This window comes from Alligator mississippiensis, chromosome 8, assembly GCF_030867095.1.
Source record: "Alligator mississippiensis isolate rAllMis1 chromosome 8, rAllMis1, whole genome shotgun sequence".
NCBI lineage: Eukaryota > Metazoa > Chordata > Crocodylia > Alligatoridae > Alligator > Alligator mississippiensis.
Genome location: NC_081831.1, coordinates 77,657,154 through 77,681,532, shown reverse-complemented (window position 1 = coordinate 77,681,532; position 24,379 = coordinate 77,657,154). Strand labels below are relative to the sequence as shown.

The 24,379-nt window shown below is 43.1% G+C and overlaps 1 long non-coding RNA gene across 1 annotated transcript in view; it reads left to right on the top strand.

The window, feature by feature from the left end:
• LOC132252233 (uncharacterized) overlaps positions 1–21,975 on the top strand; it is a 186,648-nt gene extending 164,673 nt beyond the window's left edge. Inside the window, exons 4-5 of the long non-coding RNA XR_009464132.1 lie at positions 19,332–19,367; positions 19,920–21,975. This is a non-coding gene — a long non-coding RNA (uncharacterized LOC132252233). The remainder of the gene's footprint in view (positions 1–19,331; positions 19,368–19,919) is intronic.
• The last annotated feature ends 2,404 nt before the right edge of the window (positions 21,976–24,379 follow it).

The window sequence follows — 24,379 nt, the reverse complement described above, 5'->3', positions numbered from 1 at the left end:
ACTGCCTCTGATTTGGATACGGAGTTTGAGATCACCTGACCCTGACTACTCAGAAGCTCTGAGCATCACTGAAGGATGTTAGATGTGTTTCGAATGATGGGTAATCGGCACTTCCAAACGATGCCCATCATCTCAGCGATCCCCCCAAAAGGCACAGAAAACGAGATGTTTTTGGCTCCAGCCTCTCTCTGCTAGTCATTTGCTCTTCAAGCCCACTGCAACCCCATGGAAGTTAAAGAGAGTCTTCAGGTGTTTTTGAAACAGGCTTTTTACATCTTTTATTTCTAAGAGGAGGGTGTAACAAACCATCTGTTTCTCTTACTCTTGGAAAATTGGGTGACTATTTAACTTTAGACTCTTTTTTTCCCCTTGATTTGTGTTTTTACTTATTTTTCTTTGGAGCATCTTTTTTGCATCAGAGGATTATCAAGTCCTTTATGATTTCTTAAGTACTTTTTCTCTCTTTTTATGGTGCCGGAGTAATGTGAAATAAAACAAAGCGACTCTGCCAGGAATTCTGTCAAACCACGAGAAATACGTTCTCATTAGTTTAACTCATGCCCAGGCTATGGATTCGGGTCTTGCCACCGCGAGATTAGAAACTGAATCATTCCTTTCCCAAGCCTTTCCGTACCCTCAGACCATTCCAGCTGCTTCTGACTGTGATTTACCCTGAAGGACAATCCCATTGTGAATGCAGATGGTGTGCCACAGAAGTTCGGTGAAGTGAAATTCTTCACTCAAAAATTGTGTATGCAAAGCCAGTCGGCAAGCACAAGACTTCCATACACAAGAGCTTCACTAGACTTCTGTGCTTGGGTCACGTCTGCTGTCCCCAATATTTGGCTTGGATGTATGGAGCTATAGCATGGCGCAGAATCCTGAGCTTCCCCCGCACGTGTCAGTCTGCTTAAACTGAGGCACGGTATCTGAACCAGCTAGAATTTCTTCACCTAGGTATTTATCCTTCACCTACCTGAAAGCTTGCAAAGTAGATTTTTTTTTTCTAGCTATTTGAGTTGGTCTAACAAAAGATATCAGATTTACCCAACGAACTTTGTCTGCCTATGTCTTTTGACCAACACAGCAACAACTTACACCCCTTCACCTAGGTGACAAACACAAGCAGACTTTTATAGTCTTTAGAACTGCCAATAAATGCATCTATTTCAAGCACTCGGCTAGCATAAATCGCTGATGCTACAGGAATGCTGCACTAATGCTACTAGTGCTTCAGGAACCACATTAGGACCCTGGATAATAATTGAAATCAGCAAATAGCCGTGTGTTTAGCATGGTTGGAAGGAATGTCCTTTCTTGATTGACTTGGGATGATGTCATCCTTGTGTAAATAATTTCCCGTAAATATAGGTCTCTGAACTCTCCCCCCCCCCCAATAATTTCTGTCGGTATAGTAATACATCTCTGCAGGCTCTGCACTTCTGGAGGATTATTTCACTTCTCAGGCAGCCAAAAGTACTTGACCTTCAGTCTCGTGTGACAGCATACCTGAAGTATGGACTTAATCCTCTAAAAATGCACTACCTGTTGTGTCTAATTCTTTGAATATCAACTGCCTGTCCGCCTGTGACAGACTAACACATTCATATACTTGCCGCCGGAGTGAGCGCACTTAACCCTTGCTTTGCAAAAAAAGCATTGGTCACCGTGCCATCACCGTATCAATGCAATTCTAGCCTGTCTCAGTACAGAGCAGCTGAAAAGGTAGCTTGGATGGTGATTAAAGGAGGAGGGAGGTGATGGGCTGAGAAAAAGACAGAGAGGAGAACACTTAAAAGCTGGAAGAGATCCTGTCGGTGCATCTCTTGCCTCCGGTTCTGCCCCACCACTCTTGCTACAGATGGATGCAGATCGCTGCCACTGAGAGTCAAGCTCTGCTCTCTGTTTCCACATGAGCTGTGCCCGCTGACTTTTTCAGAGCGGTATCTGCATCCAAGGTTATGGCTGGAATTGAAATCTGAGAGGAATATTTGATTTGGAAAAAAAATATGGAGTCTTTCTCACTAGACAAGGTTATGCATTCAGTTCTTGCTCACGGAACCTCCTTGCCTGCCTCTCTCTGCTTTATAAGGGTCTCCTTTGAGATCATTACAGAAAATTAGGTCTCAAAACCCAGAGTGGGAGACTCACAGCTGCCCCACACTGAGCATGAAGGGACTCTGGTGCTTTAATTGTATTTCAGCAAAGCATTATGCATCAGGTCAGTCCCAGGGGATGCATCTCACAGCTTCCCAGCACAGATCTTGCATGCTCAGATTCAGTGAAGGGGCAGGCTGATTCCCCAGCTCACTGTGGGTGTTATTCAGTTAATTGTTTCGGTGCACTTTTTTTCCTCTCCAAAGTGCAGTGGTGTATAAGTCTAGCAGATCCTCCACTGCACAAGTATATCTCTCTTCTGGGGAAACCTGGGGTGGGGAATTTTAAGATGAAGGAATGATATGAGCAACTGAATGTTTCCTAAGAGAAGAGTATCTGCAGACAGACTACACATCACTCATCCAAAAAACCCCAAAACAGCAGTGAGTGGCTGAACAGCCTGCTAACAATCTAGAACCAGCCTTGAAGAGCACTTCTAGATATGGGATCCGGTTTTATTGTTGTCATCAAGCTAGCGGGCACATGTGGCCCACGGTCTTCTGATGGGAAAACGAATTCTGTGCCACACGCTGGATTGTAAAACATTAAACGGGTAATGGAGAATGGCATTTTGCATCTTAGGATGCAGGAAGGCTCTGAGAGGCGAGCGGCTCTCACCCTTCTTAGAGTCAAGGCACCCCTCTGCAGCTTGCTTGAATTTGGCAGCATCCCGGGTTGAGAGCCACTGTTGCGCTGCTTCCACTGACCTCAGTGCTTCTCAACTCAGCCACTGTGCACTCCTGCCTGTATTAGGGCTTCCTCCTGACCCTGGAGCAGAGGTGTAACTAATGAGTTTTATACCCAGACCAACACTCCCCGGTGCTGCTGGGGTGGTGTGGGGGGAAAGGAGAGCGGTTTGACCTGCTCCGGCTGCTCCTGCACCCAACTCCTTTGGCCGGGCACTGCAAATGGGTGCTCTCACATGGTAGGACTCTGGATGAGCAGTGCAAACATTTTGTAAGGAGCTAGGAGCCAAGATGCATGGGTCAACTACAATGTGAAAAGGACAGTACTGAGCCAAAGTCATTATAAGCACCTTGCAAAAATCAAACAGGCCAAGGTCCTTGCCATTAGAGATGTAAAACCTAAGGGTCACATTTTTGGAGACATTGAGCACGCTCACATATGAATGACATGCCTGGGACTGGATGTCTGCCATGGTTGGGTTGAGAGTGGCACTGGTAACAGTCCCACTACCAGATGGCTGGGACTGGAATACAATGATAGAAAAAGGGGTGGAGGAAGGGTTGTGCCATGATGGGGTATGTTTAGTCCTGAGTATGAGCACTAGAAGATATTCTCAAGAGTTCTGGAAATGCACTCAGAAATAACTGAAGTACTCCAAGCCCTTTATCTTTGCCGAGATCTGTTTGGGTGATGCTATTTAGCTAATCCTTTACAGGTATAGATCTCAACAGAGATCCATTGATTTGAACCAGCTGGGTATTTGCTCCATGCTTTAGGTGGTAGTTTAGCAAGGGTCTGCCTTTCCTGTATGATAAAATGTGATTAGCTCTTGCTAGTATTATGTTTTACCCTGCTTGTATTCTACATGCTTCCACCCATGGAAATCAACACAGAGAAGCATGTGGTTTAGCTGTCCAGCTCATCCATGCTATCAGGATTTTGAGTAACAAAATGCCTTGCTGTAGGTAACTTGCTGCATCTTTTTGGGAGCCGCGGGCGGTTTTGTAAACATGGTCTCGTATGGTACTATCTTCTCGGTCTCTAACCTACCACTGCAGCTATTTTCTTTTTTGGTTTGTTTTGCGGTGGAACATTGCATTTTGCATGTCTTCTATTCTTAGTGAGCGTGCATATCAATTAGAATCCTTTTATAGCTTTTGTGAAAACACGGTTTGAGAGCGTATAATCTTTGCTGGAAAAAAAACTTGCTGACACGAAAGAGTTTTATGTAAGACGAGTGCCCAAGCACAGGAATACTATTTCCATCCACACTGAAGAGGTCTGATGCATGCATCAGATAACCTCTTATCACCCTTGACTTAGAAGATGGTATCTTATTACTTCTTCAGATGAACGGCACCTGCTGTAGTAAGGTTGAATAGTCCTTGCCATTTACTGAGCACCTCCTCAACTACTTTTAAAATCTTGTGTGCTGATTCAGATAGCCTTGACATTTGCTGTGTATTATGGAGATGTGAGGTAATGGCTAGTGATACAGATTTGCAGTTGTTTGAGCAAGGGGTTCATAAGATATAGCCTCCCCCATAATAATTTCCTAAAGTTCAGGTTATAGCCCTTGTTGCAGACATCTGGAGCAGATCACCTTCCCTATGGCCTCGATTGCTTTGATTCACTTAACCCTATATTCACAACTGCCTATCACTAGCTGGGATAAGTGATATCCTCTGCTTAAGGTTGTTCTGGGGAATAGGCTCAGTGTCTGTGTGTAGAGATGTTATGTTCCCTACAGCTCAAACGTACAAGTTTGCCTTGATACAGAACAGTAGAGATAGGACATGTGGTCATGGGCCCTTTCTGCCAAAGAAGAGTTTGAGTACATGTGTTATGGGCATCTTGGGCATCACCAAAACAGGGTGATGGTTGCCCATGTATTTCCTGCCTTATTCAGGTTTGAGTTTCATTGTACTTGGTCTTCCAAAAGGGCATGAAATGTTTCTGGGCAGCCTGAACACTGCATTTGCTGGTCAGTGACTTCTTTTTGACAGTCGTGTAAGAGCGATGCTGTAGCCACGATGGTCCAAAAATTATGCAAGAGGCAAAGATTTCTTATGGCAGTAACTTTTATTGGACCAACTATGTAGTTGGGATAAAGTTAGACAAGCTTTGAAATGCAAGACATTCTTCATGAGTTCTAACCTGCATTTTCCTTGCCTCTGAATGGTGTTGCATAAATATATCTTCCTGACAAAAGATAAGGCTCAGCCATGTGCAGGTCAGTGACAGAATATACATTTTGCTTAGTATATTTGCCCAGTTTCTCAGCTGATGTAGACCAGAAGGGTTGTGTTGACTTTGGTGGGGCCATAGAGACCTGCCTGGTAAAAGGGTCTGGTTCGTGGTTTTAGTCAGTAAATTCTTTGCATGCATATCCCAAAGCTTGCAGGACTTCTGAAACCTTCTAAAAATACAGCCATTGGGATCAAACAAGTGCTCCCTCGATGAGCTGATGACCAGCAATTGGTACGGCTGCCTGATTGAAGACAAGGGCAAAATAGAACTGATACGTGTTGAGCTAGAAACAAGTTCGCCTTAGTTAATTCAATCAATGCAAACCTTTGTTCCATCTCTGGGTGCATCTACACAAGATGCTAACTGCGCAGTAGCCTGATAACACTGTGCAGTAGTGTGCCGGGCAAAACCTGTGTTAATATGCTGCTGCACAATAGTATTTGGCTACTGCGCAGGTAGCATCTATAAAAACCAATGCACCAGCACTGCTGCACAGTAGCTCCAGTTACTGCACATTGATTTAATACTTGGTGATGCAAGTACTAAACTTAATGCGCAGTAACTACAATGCATTAAGAAACATGTAGACGCACCCTCTGCTTAGGAATCAGCACTCATGCACCTGAACTTATTGCTAGCCGCTGACTGGCAAATTAGAGTTGTTCCCACGCATAAAGATGGCTTGAAGGATTCCACAAGTGAAACATGCTCGGAGGAGCAGATCAGAGCGTGCCCAGAAAAGCCATCTTCCCCCATGCATGTCTGAGCAGTAGATTATATCTACTGGGAGATCAAGGGGAGTTTTAGCAAGTCTCGTCTCAATTGGTCTCTGATTTTACAATTGCTCTGCCTCACATTTAATCCCATTCACTAGCAAAGTCTTTGGTGATTTCTCCTGTTTCAGAAACAGTGTGTATTCTCCTCCCTCTCATGACTGCACTGTGCAGAGCGGGGCAGTAGATCCTACTGCGGGGCAATATAGGAATCTGGGTTTTATTACTGAGTTTGCCACTGCCTTCCTCAGCGGTCTTAAACACATCACTTATATTTTGTGAGTCAGTTCCCCTTCTGTAAAATGAAGACAATGACACTCCTTCGTAAAGCCCTTTGAACTCTATATAAGGTTTGGTGTAATTATAATTAAAAAGTAATTTTCTCCGATTTGTTGCCTTCTCGCCATCAAAGGCGTCTTGAATGCATGTACTTTTGTCTCCTCTACCTAAATGATATGGATCACTTATGCATTGCAGAAAAGCATTACCAACTCCTAATAGGCTTCCCTCATTGCTGCTCCCTGGTACCAAAGCATGGACTGAAAACTTAATATTTAGGCTCTGATCCTGTTCCCTTTAAGCCCCAGAAGTTTGTGTTTTCCTCAGTTCAGTGTCAGGCCCCAGACACATGGTCCATGTCGTCTCTCACATGCATTAGGTGAGTGCCCCGTCCAAATGGCCACATTACAGTGATCTCCAGCTGCTTTCAAGCACTTGAACATGACTTTAGTGGTGCTTTTCACAAACTTACAATTAGACAAGTGCTGAAGATGATATAAAATTGTGTCCTAAGACCTCTTCCTGCCAGAACCAGGCAAAGGGGGACAGGGTAAGGCTGAGGCTCTTCCTCTCACCTTTTGTTTGTAGGTGTGTGCTTATTATGTGTTACAGAGTAATAGTCCTGCTCCTTCTGCCTTCTAGCAAAATAATATTCACTCTCTGCTTGTTTGAGTATGGGCATACATGCTTATATATAACCACATTTGGGAAAACATAATTTAAATTTAAAGGAGTTATTATTTTTTTCCCTGAGCAGATGTATAATTCAATTCACATGAATGTTAAACCTAGATATTACTTTACCCATATACGGTACACTCTAAATCAGGTAATTGCATTCTGGTTAACCTATATTTCCCAAGTTTCAACTGGAAAAGTTATTCTTTGCATCCCATCTAGACAGTTATGTAGTGTTTCTAGAAGAAAAAAAAAATGATGTGTCCTATTCTGGTCACAGAGGTGGTTGCATTTCAGTGGGCAGTGAGATGGAGTGATTTCCTTCTGCCATGTATACCTGGCTTAAAAGCAATGTTACAGCTGAGACATTGAGCACCTACAATCAGGAAATCCTGACATAAGGTCAGAAGCTCTGCCCCTATGTTCCTGTGCCTCAAAATACTGCCTTTAAGCCCTCAATTTCAGCAAAGCTCTTAAGCATGTACTTATGCCTGCTTGCCTACCTCATGTCCAGGGGATTTTAAAAAGTGGAGATGTACTTAGTTCATGATTTAATGCCGACTCAGCTCCCTGTCAGTGATTTCAAAAGCACTGTGATACACACCTATTGTTGCAGATATTATTATTATTATTATCACTGTCACTGTCGTCGTTGTTTGGCTATTTGTCTCCATGCAATTTTTATAACCAGCCAAGCTTGAAAGAGATTTGACCAGAGTAATGCCACGAGTTAAGAGGAAAGATTGTGTTTGTTTGTTTGTTTTAAAGGACAGGTTAAGCACGAATAAAATGCACTAGTAAGTAGTGAGCAAGCAACACTTTGAATGGCAAGTGGTGGCTTTAGCACAACATGATACATACTTGGTAGGGAAAATGTCATGTGGGTTCAGTGATGATTACCCCTACACCCAATCCACGTTGGGGCATGAGTCAGGTAATATATGGAGGCTATCAGTTTCCAATGGATAGCAAGCTTGAATTCATAAATGGGTATCACGGTTTGAGGTAGGAGCCTCGTATAAATGTATCGAGTTTTGGATTGCACGCTTGAGGTGGGGAAGAGTGGGATGCTACGCTGGGAGTGGGGCGGGTGGCAGGATTAAGGGGAAATATGTTCTGTTTTTGGAGAAGTACAGAGGTGTGGGCAGTTCCAGGGTCACAACTTGTACGGGCCAATACTTGCACCAATACAATTTCGGACAAACAACCCCATCCCAATATAAGTCGGGGAATCTGAGAAAGTCAGTATTTTTTAGACCTTGCACTCACAATTGAACTGTGACACTTTCAAACTTCAGAGCACGTTGGAGGGTGAGGTAGGAATTTATCTTGCAGCCCAGTTGCCTCAGGGCTGTCTCCTGCACACGTCTACCCTCTTGAGCAGCTGATACAGGTCGTTGTTGGTGAGAGCACAGTGGACTAGCTGGTTCACTGGTCTGATCCAGCCTGCCAGCTCCAGCATTCCCAGGAGACATCAGCTTAGAAAAAGGACAAAACCAGCACCATAAATCGCAGACGTCATCTTTCATTACCCGGCATGATGGGTAATGAAATACAACGTATGTGATTAAGAAAGCTCTACGCGGTCATTGTAGAAATTACAGTCCTCGGCTCTAACTACAAGTAATTTCTCCGCAATCAGTGAGCGCCATCCATGCCTGAAGTTAAGCACGGGTATAAGCAACTGCACTATTAGGCTGATGCAAACTTAATTTGTTGGCCCCAGTTATAAAAATGCCAAGCTACACCTGGTTTTTGTACATTCAGCGATGTTTGAAATAAAATAAATGCAGTGCAGAATGGAGGAAAAAGATGGGTCAGTGTGTGTCGAGGAAAAGGCTGGGTCAATGAGTTCAGCAAGATGCTATCAACTTTCCCATGCCTTCCCTGAAGGACAGCTTGTATTCTTGGTATTCAGGAAAATGCATACATGTCTCTCAATTCAGAGGGAACAGAGTTGGACCCCAGTAGTCCCAGTGATAGGGCTAAGAATAATCCAAAGATCAAAAGAATTGCAGTGTTTCAAATGCCTTTGTTTCCTGAGTAATTACTCAGAATCTCATAATCTGTGTGTAGGAGGGAAGGAAAAAAAGAGGTAATGTGTTTTTAATTATTTGCAAATTGCAGAATGAAAAAATACAATCTTTTTATATGCTTTATTTTTATATCTCAAAAGCTTACAGTCTGGTTCCTTTGAAGTTATTTCTAGGTTAAGTTGGCTCTTAAATTCATTTCATCTCAAGTTATTTCTTTTTATTTTTTTTGTAATGTGCAGTGAATTGATGTTGTCTGCTCATAGGTTTGTTATGCTTTTGGCTTCCCTGTTTTACAGACCCAGGTTAGGTAGTGTCTGAGTCAAAGCCTGCAAATCCAGTCCTAGAGCAATTTTTCTTAGCTCTACTCTAGTCAGTACTGAGTTTGCACTAAAAGTGGGGACAGAAGTGACAATTTTCCCCCTAATCCAGACACAGAAAGCAGTCTGTTGCCATTACCAAACACAAGTGCGCGGCTGCAGACTGCTTCAAAAATGGCTGATTGGGTAGAAATCCAAACCCTCATTCAGTTGAAGACGTTTCAAAACAGAGCATCTTCTGTAACTTCTGTCTGCACTGCCTGCCAGCCTGTGGCTGTTTTCAGAATGGGAGGGGGGAAAGGGCGCAGAGGGCATTTGGTTTGGGGTTTTAACAGCCCCTGTTGGAGGGTGGAGTGGGTGTATCGGAGCTCCAATAATAAGTAATGAGTTGGGAGTGTATATGAGCTGGGGGAGAGGGGACAATTCACCCATCCTACCCTCCGGCACCGGCTGGGGAAGCTCTAAAATGAGCTCCCTCTGCTCCCTTTCCCCCTTCCATTCTGGAAACAGCATGGGCTAGCAGGGAGAAGGGGCTGCTGCCACAGGAAACCAGCTGCAGGCTGCAGTCAGGAGGTAGATCCCTTCAGACCCTAACATCTATGACTCTAGATCCCCCTCCCCCCGGAGCCAACAGTGAACTTCTGTTTGTTCCAGGGGATTGTTGTAACTCAGAACACTTCCTGCAGAGAGGGCATAGACAGAAGTGCTGTTCCCTCCTGTGACTGAGAACAAACGGGGCATGTTGACATGGAGCTTTATTGCACATTAGACCAATTTAATGTGCAGTAAAGCATCACCATCACATGTATGCAGCAATTACTGCACAGTAGATTAATTTAAAGTGCCATTGGATAATCCCAACAGACACAGGTATTAGAAAACGGTGCATTAAACTACTTCACCTATAGACACTGACCTGGGAGCAAATTGCTCCCAGTCACCCCAGGCGGGTCACATCTGCTGTGTGGAGCTTGGAGTTAGGCCTCAAGCTCTGGACAGGGGTGGGGGGTGGGCAGGAGCAAGCTATCCCTGGCTCTGGGCCCAGCTGGGAGCTGTGGGGGGCTGGGAGCCAGCTGTTCCTGTCCCCGGAGCCAGCTTCTTGGGGTGGAAGCCAGCTGTCCCCTGACTCCAGGGCCAGCCTCAAGCTCCGGGGGGCAGGATCCAGCTGTCTCTGGCTCAGGGGCCAGCTCCAAGCTCCAGGGGGTAGGAGCCATCAGCTTGGAGCTGGCTCCAGGCCTGGGGACAGCTGGCTCCCACCTCCCGGATTTTGGGGCTAGTCCCAGACCTGGAGACAGCTGGCTTCTGCCCCATGGAGCTTGGGGGGGATGGCCCTGGAGCCCAGGCCTGACTCCCATTCCCCCTGCCAGGCCAGGGCTGGCACCTGGGGAAGCCTGGAGCTCTGCCTGGGTGCTGCAGGGGAGCAGAACAAGACAGGAACAGCTATGAAATAAGTTGCTCCAATCAAGCTCAGTTTACTACTAACACATGTGTAGATGTGTAGATGCTTGCTTGTAGATACTGAATTTTCTCTGCAGAATATTCAAGTGCATTAATTGCATGTGTAATTGCACCCAGAAAGGGTCTTCTTCCCAATTGATTTCAATGGGCGATTTAAATAAAGATTTTAGAATTAGGCCCAATAGCTTTATCTGTTGGTTGTTATGTTGCCTTGTATAAATTGTTTTCTTACAAAAATGTCTGTGAGGACATATAACTTTGCTAATATTATTGCTAGGTTAATATATCCAAACATAATGCACAAAAACATGAATGAATAAAAACGCTGTCATAGGATATTTTGCAGCAATTCTGAAGGAGTGAATTTAAAAAAGGAATGTCTCCTTTAAGCTGCAGATAGATGGGATATAAACAAAATATATATTTCCAAGTCCAAAAAATTGTTGTTTTCCAAAAAAAAAGATCTGATAGGGAATGCCAATTAGAATGCTAGTAGATGCAGGTTTAATCACGTCTCCTCCTGAAAGGTCAAATGAAAAGAAAAGGTCATCTTCAACCTCTTCTTCCTGTGAGGATAAAGGTTTCAAGCCTAAAAATCCTCTTGCCTCTATCAATTTGAAGAAAACACTATCTGTTCTGTATGTTCTTCATGAAGTCTGAAAACTCGGTTTCAGCTGGTCAAAGTACACCTCCTGAGATGGGTTTCTAGACACCTGGCTAACCTATGGCTACATCTGCAAGTAGGTGATGGAGGAGGGAAGGTGATTTTTTTTTCCATTTTAAAAAGCATCTAAACTTGCCTGTGAAGAAGCAAAATGAGATGAAGCAGAAGCAGCCCTGGGGCAGCTTCTCTGTATCCGCGTTAGCACTGATGCAGCAAACTCCCATTAGATGGGTACGGAATTGAGAGGTGAGGACTGTCTTAAAGAGGTATATTCATTTTGTAAGGGTTTCCAAGAATCCCAGAATATTATCTCCCTGCACTTGCAGGGAAATGTTGATCCTTCCTTCTCACTTTCTCTCTTACCAGGTAGCAGAAGATTCTTTTTTAATTGCCGCTCTTGGGAGAGGTCTACAGACCTCCCTTGTCTCATTTCAAAGTTAGATTATTGCTCATCGTTTATTCATTTTCCACTCCAAAACAGTTTAATGGAACCTTCACATTTCTCCGGGGCCTGCAGCAAACTCCCCATTACTAGCTCTTCATTTTCAGTCCTCCTGGGTTTTTTGGTTTTTTTCTGGTGTTTAGCTTTACATTGTAAGGAAGACTCATTTTCTCCAGACCTGGACTCACTAGGTGAAGTTAAATGATCTGTGTGCGATTAGGCAGAAAGTCAAACTAGCTGATCTCAGTGGTCTCTTGTGGCCTTAAATTCATGAGTTAATGGGAATCTAGAAGCCTCTGTAGCTTTTTCAGGATATTCAGCATGTAGGCTGCTCTAGAAGGGGCTTGCAAAGGGAAGGGGGGAAGGGAGCAACTCCAGGAGACACTTCAAGTCTTCTAGGTCTCCCATCCAGAATTCTTCAGTCCAACCACCAGTAACTCACTGAGTTTGGGTTTCTCTGCTTGACAACAAAAGTGTGTAAAAATTGGCAGGGTCAAAATCCAAATCCAGAGGGTCACTGCACAAACCAAACCCTAACATTTACTATAGGGTCAGCAATGGAAATGAATGCTCAGACATGCCTCTGGATCATGTATCTGAATTCTTAATAGTCTGCCACTTGTGCACTGGAATTATCTTCCTTTACAGTCCAGTCATGCTATTTAAGCAGAGGTATGTTTTCCCAACCAAAGGGTCCTGCTGCATAGCAAGTAAATCATATGAATGCTCTGGTTTTGGTATCCCTATCATAGTCAACAGATTTATGGACCTTATGTGGGATGAATCTCTTCATGAGCTGCGTCTCTGTATCTATGTTCATGGTGTCGTATCCATTCAGTATTCATTTAGCTATGTTCACTGCTTTAAAGGCGTTATACAGAGAAAGACAGAGCAATTCAAACTATGTGAAACTACATTCCATTTGGAGACTTTTACTGCCCGTTTGCTAAATGCTAATTTCAAAAGCTTCACCTGAGCATATCTCTGCTCCTCAGCATCTAAAACATTAAAGCCTGGTCTGTTGTATTATGAGCTGGAAGTGTTGAAATGATGGATTTAATGGTCATGTTTTAGTTTTTCCCCCCATTGTGTTTCCCATGCCTTGAGTTTATTAGTTTTCAGAGAACCCCCTGAAAACTAACACCAAGCCAACCATGACGCCCTCTTCATTATTTCATAGATTTCATAGACATTAGGGCTGGAAGGGACCTCGGAAGATCATCGAGTCCAGCCCCCCGCCCAAAGGGCAGGAAGTCAGCTGGGGTCATAGGATCCCAGCAAGATAAGCATCCAGTTTGCTCTTGAAGGTGTTCAATGAAGGCGCTTGAACAACGCCCGGTGGCAGGCTGTTCCAGACCTTGGGGGCTCGGACAGTAAAGAAATTCTTCCTTATGTCCAGCCAGAAGCGATCTTGTAGTAGTTTGTGACCATTCGTCCTCGTCATCCCTTGGGGCGCTCTGGTGAACAAACATTCCCCCAGATACTGGTGGTCACCCCTGATAAACTTGTAGGTGGCCATCAAATCACCCCTTATGCATGAAGATGGACAACAGGTAGAACTTGAGAAGGTCTAATGAAGGTTAAGTGGAAAGTAGAAGGGGGCTGATTTTTTTATTTTTTTTTATTGCTGAGTTGATTTGATCACAGCAAGTGATTGATCTGGAGTCACCTGACCCTACCTTGCTGGGGTCACCTGACCCCAGTTGTCTTTCCTGCCTACTGCAGGGGGGCTGGACCTGATGATCTTGCAAGGTCCCTTCCAGCCCTTACAGTCTATGAATTTGTGTATTAATTAGTGGATTATCGGGGTGCTCGGGACACGATGAATGTTCTTTCAGTGTTCAGTGTCAATAAACAGGATGCCTCTGTTCACTTTTTCCATGAAAGCAAGAACTGACATCGACAAACTCCTCATTTAATTCAGCTAATAATTTCCCATTTCACTCTTACCATACTAAAGTAATCTGTTTCTCTGCCATGATACATCCTCGTATAATTTAACCCCGCACTAAAGAAAAACAATCCATTTCAATACCCTGACCCTTCTTTGCAAAGGTGAGTTTTAACAAAAACCTACTGAAGTAACTGAAGGGCTCCCATTGAATTCAGTAGGTTTTAGATCAGACCCCCTGTGAGAAGTATGGTACGGTAGCCCAATGGATAGACTGCCATTTTTTTTTAGCACAGCATTTAAGATAAAGCTAAAATGGCATGAATGCCTCTCCTAAGCAGATCTAAAAAATTGCAGAATTTATACTGTGGTTTGCTCGACTGTGATCCTCCAAGTCTGAAGTTTTTGTGGAAGCTTTTCCATTCTCCGTGGGTTTCTACAGTCTCCCTCGCATCCTTGGGAATGATTCATTCAGGATCTCTTCTCAAGTTGGAGTTGCACAGTTCCTGTATGAAATTGGCTGCCTGACAATAGAGAACGGAAATACTAAGCTAAAGGTAAAAGTGATATTAAAGGCTGGCATGCAGCCAAATTAAGGAAACACAGCGCTTTGGGGAGATGGTATATATTGGACACCTTAGATGAGCTTTAGGCCCGCAGGAGGAGATCGCCAGAGATGTGAGGAGGTTAATTGGTTTGAGTGAAACAAAACAACAAAGGTGTTGTCAAATTAGCCTACCTAGCAGTCTCACGGGCAACTGAAACACTAACACGGATTGTGGGAAATGGTTGAGCTTGTTACCAGTCATGGTAAATAATATGCTAATTATTACATTTAACCCAATGGTATTAATTAAAAAAAAAATGTTTAGTTTAATTTTTTTTTTGTTTCCTCACTGGGCAGAATATAAAACAGATGGCTTTCTATATTAACAATGTTGGCCTGTGAGACTATGGATCCAATTCAGTACTGTGGCTTATAGAAAACCTTTTACACCTTTGTAAGCTAGCTCAAGTCAGGGGCTACATCCTTCTCCTGACAGCATGAGAGAGGGAAGATGCACTTAGGATCCAAACCCCTTAGGCTCCTAAATTCCACCTACCTCCACAGCTATGGTCCTGGGGAATCCCACGTAACCCCAGAGGTACCTCCCTCTTGGCCTGTAATGCTCCTGATGTGTCCATAGTTGTGCCCATGCTCAAACCTACGGGTGTGCCAATATTGACAGGACTGAGGAATTTGCCACCCTGCTGTCACCTAAGCTCTGTGAGGTTTCAGAAACTAGCTGTTCCCCCATGAAACATCTCCTGAGGAGCCTGATTCGAGTGGTCTTTTTGAACGTGCTCAACATGCACCGAAAGAACTGGGATGCATATATAATGCCAAGTGGTGGTGATACTAGTCCTGGTGACTCCCTTTATGTAATTTTTTAGTGCTTATAGCCCTCAACTGTGGCAAACCCACACTTAATTCTCTCCTGCCTGACAGAAAGCAAAATTATATCTTTTAACTCTCAGAAGGATGTCCTAGACACCAGACTATGGACTAGGCTGGTTGGAGGGGCCATTCTTCAGCCTTTTTGTTGAACATGTACCACAGTGCACGAAAGAATTCACAATTCATTGCGACAAAGAAAAAGAAAACATAAGAGACCAGGCCAATGGGAAAACCAAGTTTCCAATCTCTGCTGCCAGGATTGTTTCTGTATTTTATCCAGTGACCGTTTCAAGTAAAATACAGCATCAGTCTTGAAACCCTGGCGTCCGCCCCTGAAGCTGGTTTAAATTGTTGACTCCATTGAAAACGATGTATGGACCATTTATGAAAAGCATAAAACAGCAAGCTAACCTTGTGTCCAGACATCCCTCCTTTTGCTCTTTGCTACAAGTCTGAGTGGCACAAGCTGTCTCTTCCTTTAGAATTGAGATGCATTCACTGTACGATGATGCACAAATGAAAAACCACATCAGGCTGCAATGGGAAATGGGACTCATTGTTTTTCAAAAGACCAGAGAAGACAATGGATATAATATTAGACTCTCAAAATAGAATATTAAGATGTGCACTTAGGAGCAGTCATTTCTGTGACGGGTAAAGGAGACTTGTTATAGTGCATTATGTGGCTAGAACTAAACTGCCAGGAATTGCTGTGCCATGTGAAGGAGACCTGGTTTATGCTGAAACAGTGTACAGGTCAGTGTGAGTTATCGTATAAGCTTAAGGAGACTGATGCTGTTAAATGTAGCTGAGAAATCTAGGGAAATTAAATTGCAATATAGTGAGAGGCTTCCTACATCACCACAAACATACAATAGCAAAGTGTGTCAAAGGGTAAAACACCTCTTTCATTGCTTTATTTTTTCAAGATGTAATCCAGCAATCTGTTCTGGCTTTCAAACGCCATGTGATTTTAAACCTTACCACCAACTATAACTTCACACAATTAGTGGAAGACTCAATTGTTTTCCTACTAAAACCAAATATGCTTTGTTAGTCCTGCACAGTGTATTAACAGCCATTATAGTAATTAAATAATTATGTGTTTAATTAATAGCCAGTGAAAGCTCCATGCATTAATAACCAGGGATTCACCCACTTCCTTTGATAACACTGCCTTCAGTTCACATTCACTGAGGTTTTGTTACATGTTATATTTGTTATAGAAATGACTAAAATGGCTTGTAATTCTACTGGTACATCCAGCTCTCTATATTCACAAGTAAGGTAGGGGTAAAACATTTGAACAGGAGCTTAATATTATTGGGACTCAAACTTTTTTGCAGAACCCCTGTTATAAATCAGCTCTGAGAGAGGGCTGTTTCATCTCTATTTGTGAGCAGGTATAATGAACTGTATTATGTCACATCACCGGCCAGTTCCGTCTTAGATAAGATGACTGCAGGCTGTTGGCACCTGTTTGTTGGTGAAAGTCCAGAAACGCTCTAAGTATTCAAACTGGAGAAGTATTACCTGGTCCAGAACCCTGTTACCTTCGGCATATGTGTTGCATCTATCAATTGATTTGTCTCAATCTTAGTGTGAGCTTTGTGGTTGTGGAGCCTGGTGTCAGAGCAGCAAAAACATCTTGCTTCATGTCATGCTGCACCCTGGGCTTGTGCTGAAGGCTGCCCATAATTAACCCATGTGTGTAGATAACTGCCTGGTGGTTCAGGCTGGATAGTCAAGAGGTGAGGCATAATACTAGTCACTTTTTGCATGTCACTAACCATAGAAATTGTTGTGCTTTAATCACTTTGGCCACATGGACTGTCAGACATAAGTGGAGTTGTGACCCCCTGTTTGGGAGTCAAGAACCTTCTTCAGGCCATGCTTGCTACCTTTACTGTCAGGGCTATAGAAAGTGATGGGACTGTCAACAATGGGTGCATCTACACATGCAATTAAAGTGAAGCAATGAACTCTGGAGTAGTTTGAGCTGGAGTAAACTACTCTCAGGCCCAGCGTCTACACATGAACCAGGACAGAAGCCATTAGGGCTGAGGTGGAGCCGGCCCAGGCTGGGACGGGACAGAGGGGTCAGCCCCAGGCTCCAGTGGTGGCATGAGGCAGTGGGGGGGTTGGCTGGGGAACAAGGGTGGTGACAGTGCAGAGCTGTGTGGCTAGATGACAAGCATAAGTCTGGCCCGCTGCTGGCTGGGCTGACTGGGTGCAATTTACATCTGAGGTTAGCGTCTACACATGCATTTAATCGAAATAAATTACCCCAGCATAAAAAGATACTTTCCCCAACAGTACTATTTAATGTTGGATAAATTAGTTTACTTCAGCCTAATACTGTCACATGTATAGACAGTGATGCTTTACTTTGCAGCTAATTAGCCTACTCCTTAGTAAGTGCATGTGTAGACGCAGTCAGTACGCACATGGATTTGCAGCCTGATGTATGTTTGTGATGAAGGGAAGATGAAAATGGGAGTCAGCAAACTAAAGGGCCAGAGTCTTTCTGGCTACTGTTCTACTGATCAGATTCATGATTTATTTGGCCCAGCACATAGTGTTGAGAGAGCTCATAGGCTTCTAGGATAATTAATGCACTAGCACTTTGTCGAGATTAAAATAGAAAATCAATGCAGGAAAGTAGGAGACCTTTGGTAAGAATCCTGGATTTCATGTAATACTTTCTGCAAGATACAAAACAGGAATGGTAAAGAGTATTAACTCTTTATATTTCTGAGTGACTATTTTGCTTTCTATTAAGGTTAGCTCTGTGCCTTACAATTTCACTTTGTAATGCTCTCTCTTGAATTTCCTGAAATTAAGGGAAGGTTTTTTGGTTTTTTTTTAATTTGAGCAGTAGATAACTATAGAAAATTGTTACATTTGCTGTGTTTTACTGCTTGCTATGCAAAATGTCTCTGTCTTGATGTCCTTGCAGCTAAAGTTTGACATTTACAAAATTTTGAGACAGGTCCAGGCAAGTAAAATGTTCCTGTTTAGTACTGTATACTGTAATTCAGTGTATCCACTTGTTTTAGTAGCAGCATAATAGGTGGATTTTTACTGTGATGTCCTCCTTTTGTCCTCTTCTGCAATCTAAACTATCACGCTGAGGGTCAGAATACAAAAGGTAATTTTCAGATAGCTACATCTCAGGAAACCTTAGGAAAACTGTTTTTAAGTTTTGAATATTAGCTTGCCACATCTATAACCTTAAAACTTAGGCTTGCAAACAATGTAGGCATTTCTATTTGTGATGTGGTGCTGTGCATAAATATATGAAAAGTAATTTTTGTACTATTGATCCTTTTCCTAAATAAAATGAAGACAATGCAAACTCTGGAGCACACTTTTACATATGCATGAATGCATTTGACTGTGCAGACTAGAAGGGAGTGAAGGACAGACTACCCATTTTGATATATGCATTAATGTAATTTGGTTGTCACCATCACAGGGTGCTCTTGGGCAATTTGCAAATCAGATGGAAAAGTTCCTGACCTTTTATAGAAGAATAATTTATTGTGTTTGTGGGATTTCTCAATGTGAGAACTGAGATGCCCCTGCAGCTTGAATTATTTTAGAGTGAATGCTAAGTTTGTGAAAAATGTCAGATTGACACCTCTGGAAGCAGAGATCCTCTGGTTATCAGCAGGGCAAGTTAGAGCATGTGCCAAATGGTGCAGAGTCCTCCAGCTTGCCTCAAGGTGTGAAACGTGCTGCTACTAACAGTTATTAAGGATTTGTTCACTAGCTATTAGTTAGTACCAATGGTACAAACATCAGTCCCTTAACGAATTAATTGTAACTCCTAAGTCATTGCTGGTTTTCTAGTACCTCTCTCATCCCAATACAGCCAGGAGGTCTTGAATACTATACTCAGGTACTCTACTCAAGCATCAGTATTTTGAACATAAGGCTTTGTACATTGAGCCAAATAATTGATTCCTCTTGTCTTGTATCCCGCTCTAGAAGTTGTCACTACAAGCAACTTCTGAGGAAGAGGGGAGGGGGTGGGAATCTGCAGAAGGCAGTTTCTGAAATAAGTTGCCTAGAAGGTATTTTTCTTTCTGGTCTCCAACAGAAATGGTGTGCACAAAGCACTGTAGCACATGGAAGGCTATTTTCCTATTTGGAAAAGCCTTTTCACCACAAACAATGTTGCTCACAATACCAGTGCATTTGAACATGTTGCTTTTTGGCACAGTAAAGGTGTAGTTCACATCTTTCTTTCTTTCAGGTATCTTGGTGCTGGCTGACAGTATAACTCTTTAAGGTAGGTAGATATTCCCTCCAGAAGTCTTGTTTTGCCCACTCATTGCAGTTATACATCAGGCTCATCTTGTTATCCATATACCTGTTTAAACTGAACATCATGTGATTTGTGGTGTGTGTACTAGACTTCCAAGATTCAGCAGAGCTTGCTAGTGAAATGTTGCTATCTTATCCTGGGCTTCGTCATGACTGGTGGTGCTGCCTTGAGACTCTCATTGGTTTCAGAGATTATGGCAGGTGTTGTTTTTTTTTTTAATTCCCGAGTCTACAAAATCTAGATGTTCCTTTGGATCAGGCTCCAAAGTGTGTGTACAGGCACACAAAAAGAGGTCTGCTTTCACTTACGTGGGCTTTGGATCAGGACCTTGGAGAGCAGCTGAACAACGCTAGCTGAGTCCTAAAGCAAGTGCCTATGCCACATCCATTAATATTACTGTAACTTTTTTGAAGTGGAAAGTTGAATTCTCTATCAGGCTGCTCCTACCTTTTGAACCCATTACCTGTCAAAGAATTTCAAAGTTTGTTTGTAATAAAAAAAAAATCTTTTTGAAAGGTGACTGCTGCATGCATCATCAAACCAAAGAACCACCCTTCTCAAAGAACTGAAGGAATGTATTCATGCCAGTGTCTTCAGCTATTTTTCTTGTGCGACGCATTCAAATACCCAGGCACAAAGAAGAGAAGGGCCAGCCAAAAGTACAGCTGAGCTTTTGACGTTGTCCCTGCGCGGATAAATCCATAGAAAGAAAAGCATATTTTTGTGGTGATCAGATTAGCTTGTATACTTTGATAAGGTGCTAAGGGCCAATAGATAATAGAGTTGCGGGATGTTCCTTGTCACATTGCACTGTAATAAAAATGTATTTATATGATCCCATGCATACTATAGTTCACAGTGCTGTCAAGTTGCATTGCCAGTTATAACTTACTACGCTTCTTTGCCAAGTTTTACTATAACACCATAGGTATCAATATCCTAGATGCAGCTCTATGATATGCTAATCTCACTCCTAGAATAACATACTTTATAAGGTTTCACATAAGAAAACTTCAGGGAAGGGAAAACAACTAAAAATGAATAGGAATCTCAAATGCAGGGTTCACTTTAGTATTTATGTAAAACATTAATCTCAATAGGATTCTTGGAGACAAGAAAACATGGGTTATTTAATAAAATGCCATCTCTGCTAAATAATTAATTACATGGGATATTTCTACTTGCTGAAGTGTGTGTGTGTGTGTTTAAGCAGCTTCATGTACAAATAGTTCAAATTTTGACAATGCAGAGAGTACGATCAGGGTAGACTTTCTGGACCTGTATGCTCTATATCTAGGGGGCAAGCCCCAGGTTGTCCTTGGAGAATAAAAGCACACAGTGACAAGAGGTGTCAGGTGATCTGTAGAACTGCCAGAGTGATAAGCAAAGCTAAGATCCTCTGCTTTTTTTTATGAAATCCAACTTTCCAACCCATCCCTTGAAGATGCCACAGGTGCAAAGCTTCTGGGCCTGCCTCCACATCCATAGGGGAATTGGTGTTTAATTAGAAGTGTCTGTGGAGGAGACGAGGAGAAAGGTGCAAGATATTCATTCAGATATCCCCTACCTTGATTGCACTTAGTGCCATCATGACTATACAGTGGTGGAATGGGGTTCAAGGATATTTCAGCTTTGTACTCCTAAGGAGGTCTGGGCACTTGAATAGCAGCAGTGGGACTAAAAGGGGTAGAGCACATGCCTGGATCTTCTGTGTTTTAACAGAGACATTGCAGACACGAACAAATGCAGCCAAAGCTATTTCTGACTTCCTATTCCTGAATCCTTCTCACCCTTGTAGTTCTGGAACCAGCAGTGAGAATGCATAAATAGCTGTGTATGAAAGGCTGCTCACATTATGTTCCCATTTGGGACCAGAAGTGCTTGAAAGCTAATGAGAACACAGGAGAATTGTGGAGTCACACTTAGGCCCCAATTGTTTAGAAATCACAAACAGAAATAATTTTGTTCAGGAAATGGGATTGACTGGAAATGTGGATAGCATAGAAGAGTTATGCCATGTGATACAGCTTAGGCAATGAATCTGGATGAGGCTTGCTTAAAGCAATCCTGCCAGCCAATAGCCTGAAGAAATTCAGCGAGTTTGTACAGTGTACTAAAAGCCAGATCCTAATCCCCTTAAGCACACTGGATTATAATATCCTGTCCCACAAGTGGTCCCAAAGAAGTCAGTGGGGGATCATTTGTTGGATAAAACGATGCACTGTATTAGCAAAGAAATCAGCTGAACAGTTTTGAATAGTGACTATAGGAGCATAACATTGCATTTCTTCTCAGCTAATTGACAGATTGGAAGAAGGCCTAAATTAGACGAATAAATTGTCCTTTGTAAATTGATAGTCCCTCTTTAATATGAACAGGTCAGCCTATTTTTGAGATGTTTACTATTAAGATTCCTCCTGGTATAGGGACTCTACCAGAACCTGTACTGGTCTTCGTATCAGACGGGATTTTCTACCCCCCCCCCCACTATAAATTCGAAAGGAGAAACAGCAGAAGCCAGACAAATGTTTGCTTTCCTTTTTGATGTACAGTCTCACAAAGCAGTACAACACATGCCAGAACAGATGGCTAAGCCTCAATAAAGTTGTCTAGAGAAGAGTGGACATGTCGCCAGCTCTTTTGTCCTAGCTGGAAAATTATGAAGTGCACAGCTCCAAAGTGGAATTAATCTGTGAATGTTTACAGAGCAGCGAGGTCAAGCTCTCGCTGTCTCTTGTTTTTCCAGTGCACACTCGAGTGTCTCCTTAAATTGAATCCCAGGTAGAGACCCATGAACCCTCAGCGATAGGTATCAAAAGCTCCAGATGTATGCTTGTCAGTGCTGAACCCAGAAATATTGAAAGACTTGTTGATATAGCCTGACTTGGCTGGTCCTGTCAGCTTTCATTACAACAACAGATCTTTATGCGACATGAGCTATGGTGCAAGTACAAGTCAAGTGGATTGTTACTGGTGCTGCCTTAAAGGGTGTGGATGTGTAAGGACAGCTGTTACTTCTCAGACATAATAATGGCTGCGCATCCAGTCTCTTTACAACCAGGGGTGTTGCCCTACACCTGAGTGTGGACAGCTGTATGCAATGATGAACAGGTGCTGCAGGGCTGTTTCTCTGTCCTTTGTACTGGTGGGGAAGGCAGCGCCAATAGCCTCACCTCTAGCTCCTTCACAGCCCTGGCAAGCATATGTCCTTTTCTGAGTTGCACTTTCTAATCCTCCTGCACCAGATCAGAGGAAGGGCGAAGGGACACTGCTGCAAAGCCTTCGTTCCCTGTTGAGCCTGAAGTCTGCTGTGAGTGACTCATTGATCTCCCGTGGCAGTCATGCCAAGTGGCAATCTGGGATCTGGAATACTGTGCAGTTGATCTCTGATCTCCTTTCCATCCTGTGGTCCACCTCTGTCTGCCAAAACCCACCCCTTTGCTTCAAGTCTCAATCTCATCAGCACCGTGCGAGTGCTCTCTAGCTAAACTGTGCTTCTTTAAATCCAAACTTGGATTTTTTTCCCTCTGGAGATTAGCTGCTATTAGTGTATTATGCTTTTAGACTTTATGTATTTTGGCATCCTTAACTCAGTAAATTGTTCTCTCTGGTTATACAATGCAATGTGCTCTACATCCGAGGCAACTCACGTCGGTGATGGTAATATTGACTCGGGCAAACTGCCGGTAGCGTGAGCCCTGGAAACAATGCCAATACATGCTTTCAGAGCCTTGGGACACTCAGTCCTCACCTCTCCTTATTTAAACCCAGTGATTTGTCAGAAGCAAATGTTGTGCTGCTGAGTGAAAGATCTTTTCTGTCCCCCGGAGGGCATCCCAAGGTTCTTTGGTTAAGTGGCTCATCCTGTGAAGTACTGAATGCCTTCTGCAAAGTAATGAGTGCCCTTGATTCCTGCTGCCTTTATCAGTGCCTTGCAGGAGGTGTTCAGCAAAGCAGAGGATTGGCTCTTAATTATCCTCATGAACTGACCGCGGCAGCATATGATGCTCTGCGATCCCAGATGTCTCTGAGCAGGGACATAAGTAAATGCAGCTGCATGTGACAGAGTAATAACCAGCCAGTTGTTATAACTTATAACCCATGGCCAAATGGTTCGACAGTTAGAAAACGTTAAGTCCTCCCCTGCGTGGTGTTACAGCATGCATCTGCTGCAAGGATTTGGTGCAACCCCAGCATGAATAGGCATATCCAAGCTAGTTTTAGTTTAGGTAGCTTCTGTGGTGGAGCCTGTGGTTCTACAGGTTTAGTTCAAGGTGTGTATACCCTCCAAGGGACCCAAGGGGATGTACTCTGGGTTACCAAAGCTCATGCCACCACATTGTCTAACACTTGTGTTGCTATCCGTGCCAGAAAGATCCAAGATATTTCAGGGATGCCTCTCTATGTGGCAGTGTTGCTTTCCTTTGAAGGGTGGCCATACTCACAGGGCTCTCACATTCTCTTTCCTCCACAATTCTTGCTACCTTCAGCTATCAATAATCCTCTTCAGGAGGATACAATTGTCTAGTCACTTCTTCTCTTCTCAGAACAACAGTATACTTCAGGGAAAGGAGCGGGTCACACACCGCTCCTCCATTCAAAGTCTCTTGCTTCATTGAGAAGTTTTGTGTGGCAAATCGAGTACTTTGAAGAGTGGTTGCGTACATTGGTGACAGATTGTGTTTCTGGGATCTGATCCAGCGACTGTTTGGTTGGGGGGGATTGTTTATTCCATCCTGAAAATATCAGATCAGGCAAGACATAAAGGTGTGTGTAAAAGTGTTGATAAAATCTCCACTGTATTTAAAAACAAAATCTTTTAATATAGGCATCCATAAACTGCTTTATTGATATGATCCTCATCCTATAAAAACTTCATGTGCATGTTTAATATACAGATTTGGGACACTCGAAGTATATAAAAGGAAGAGCGTGCTTTCCTGAATGAAAGCCAGGGGCTTGTAACAGGGGGTCAA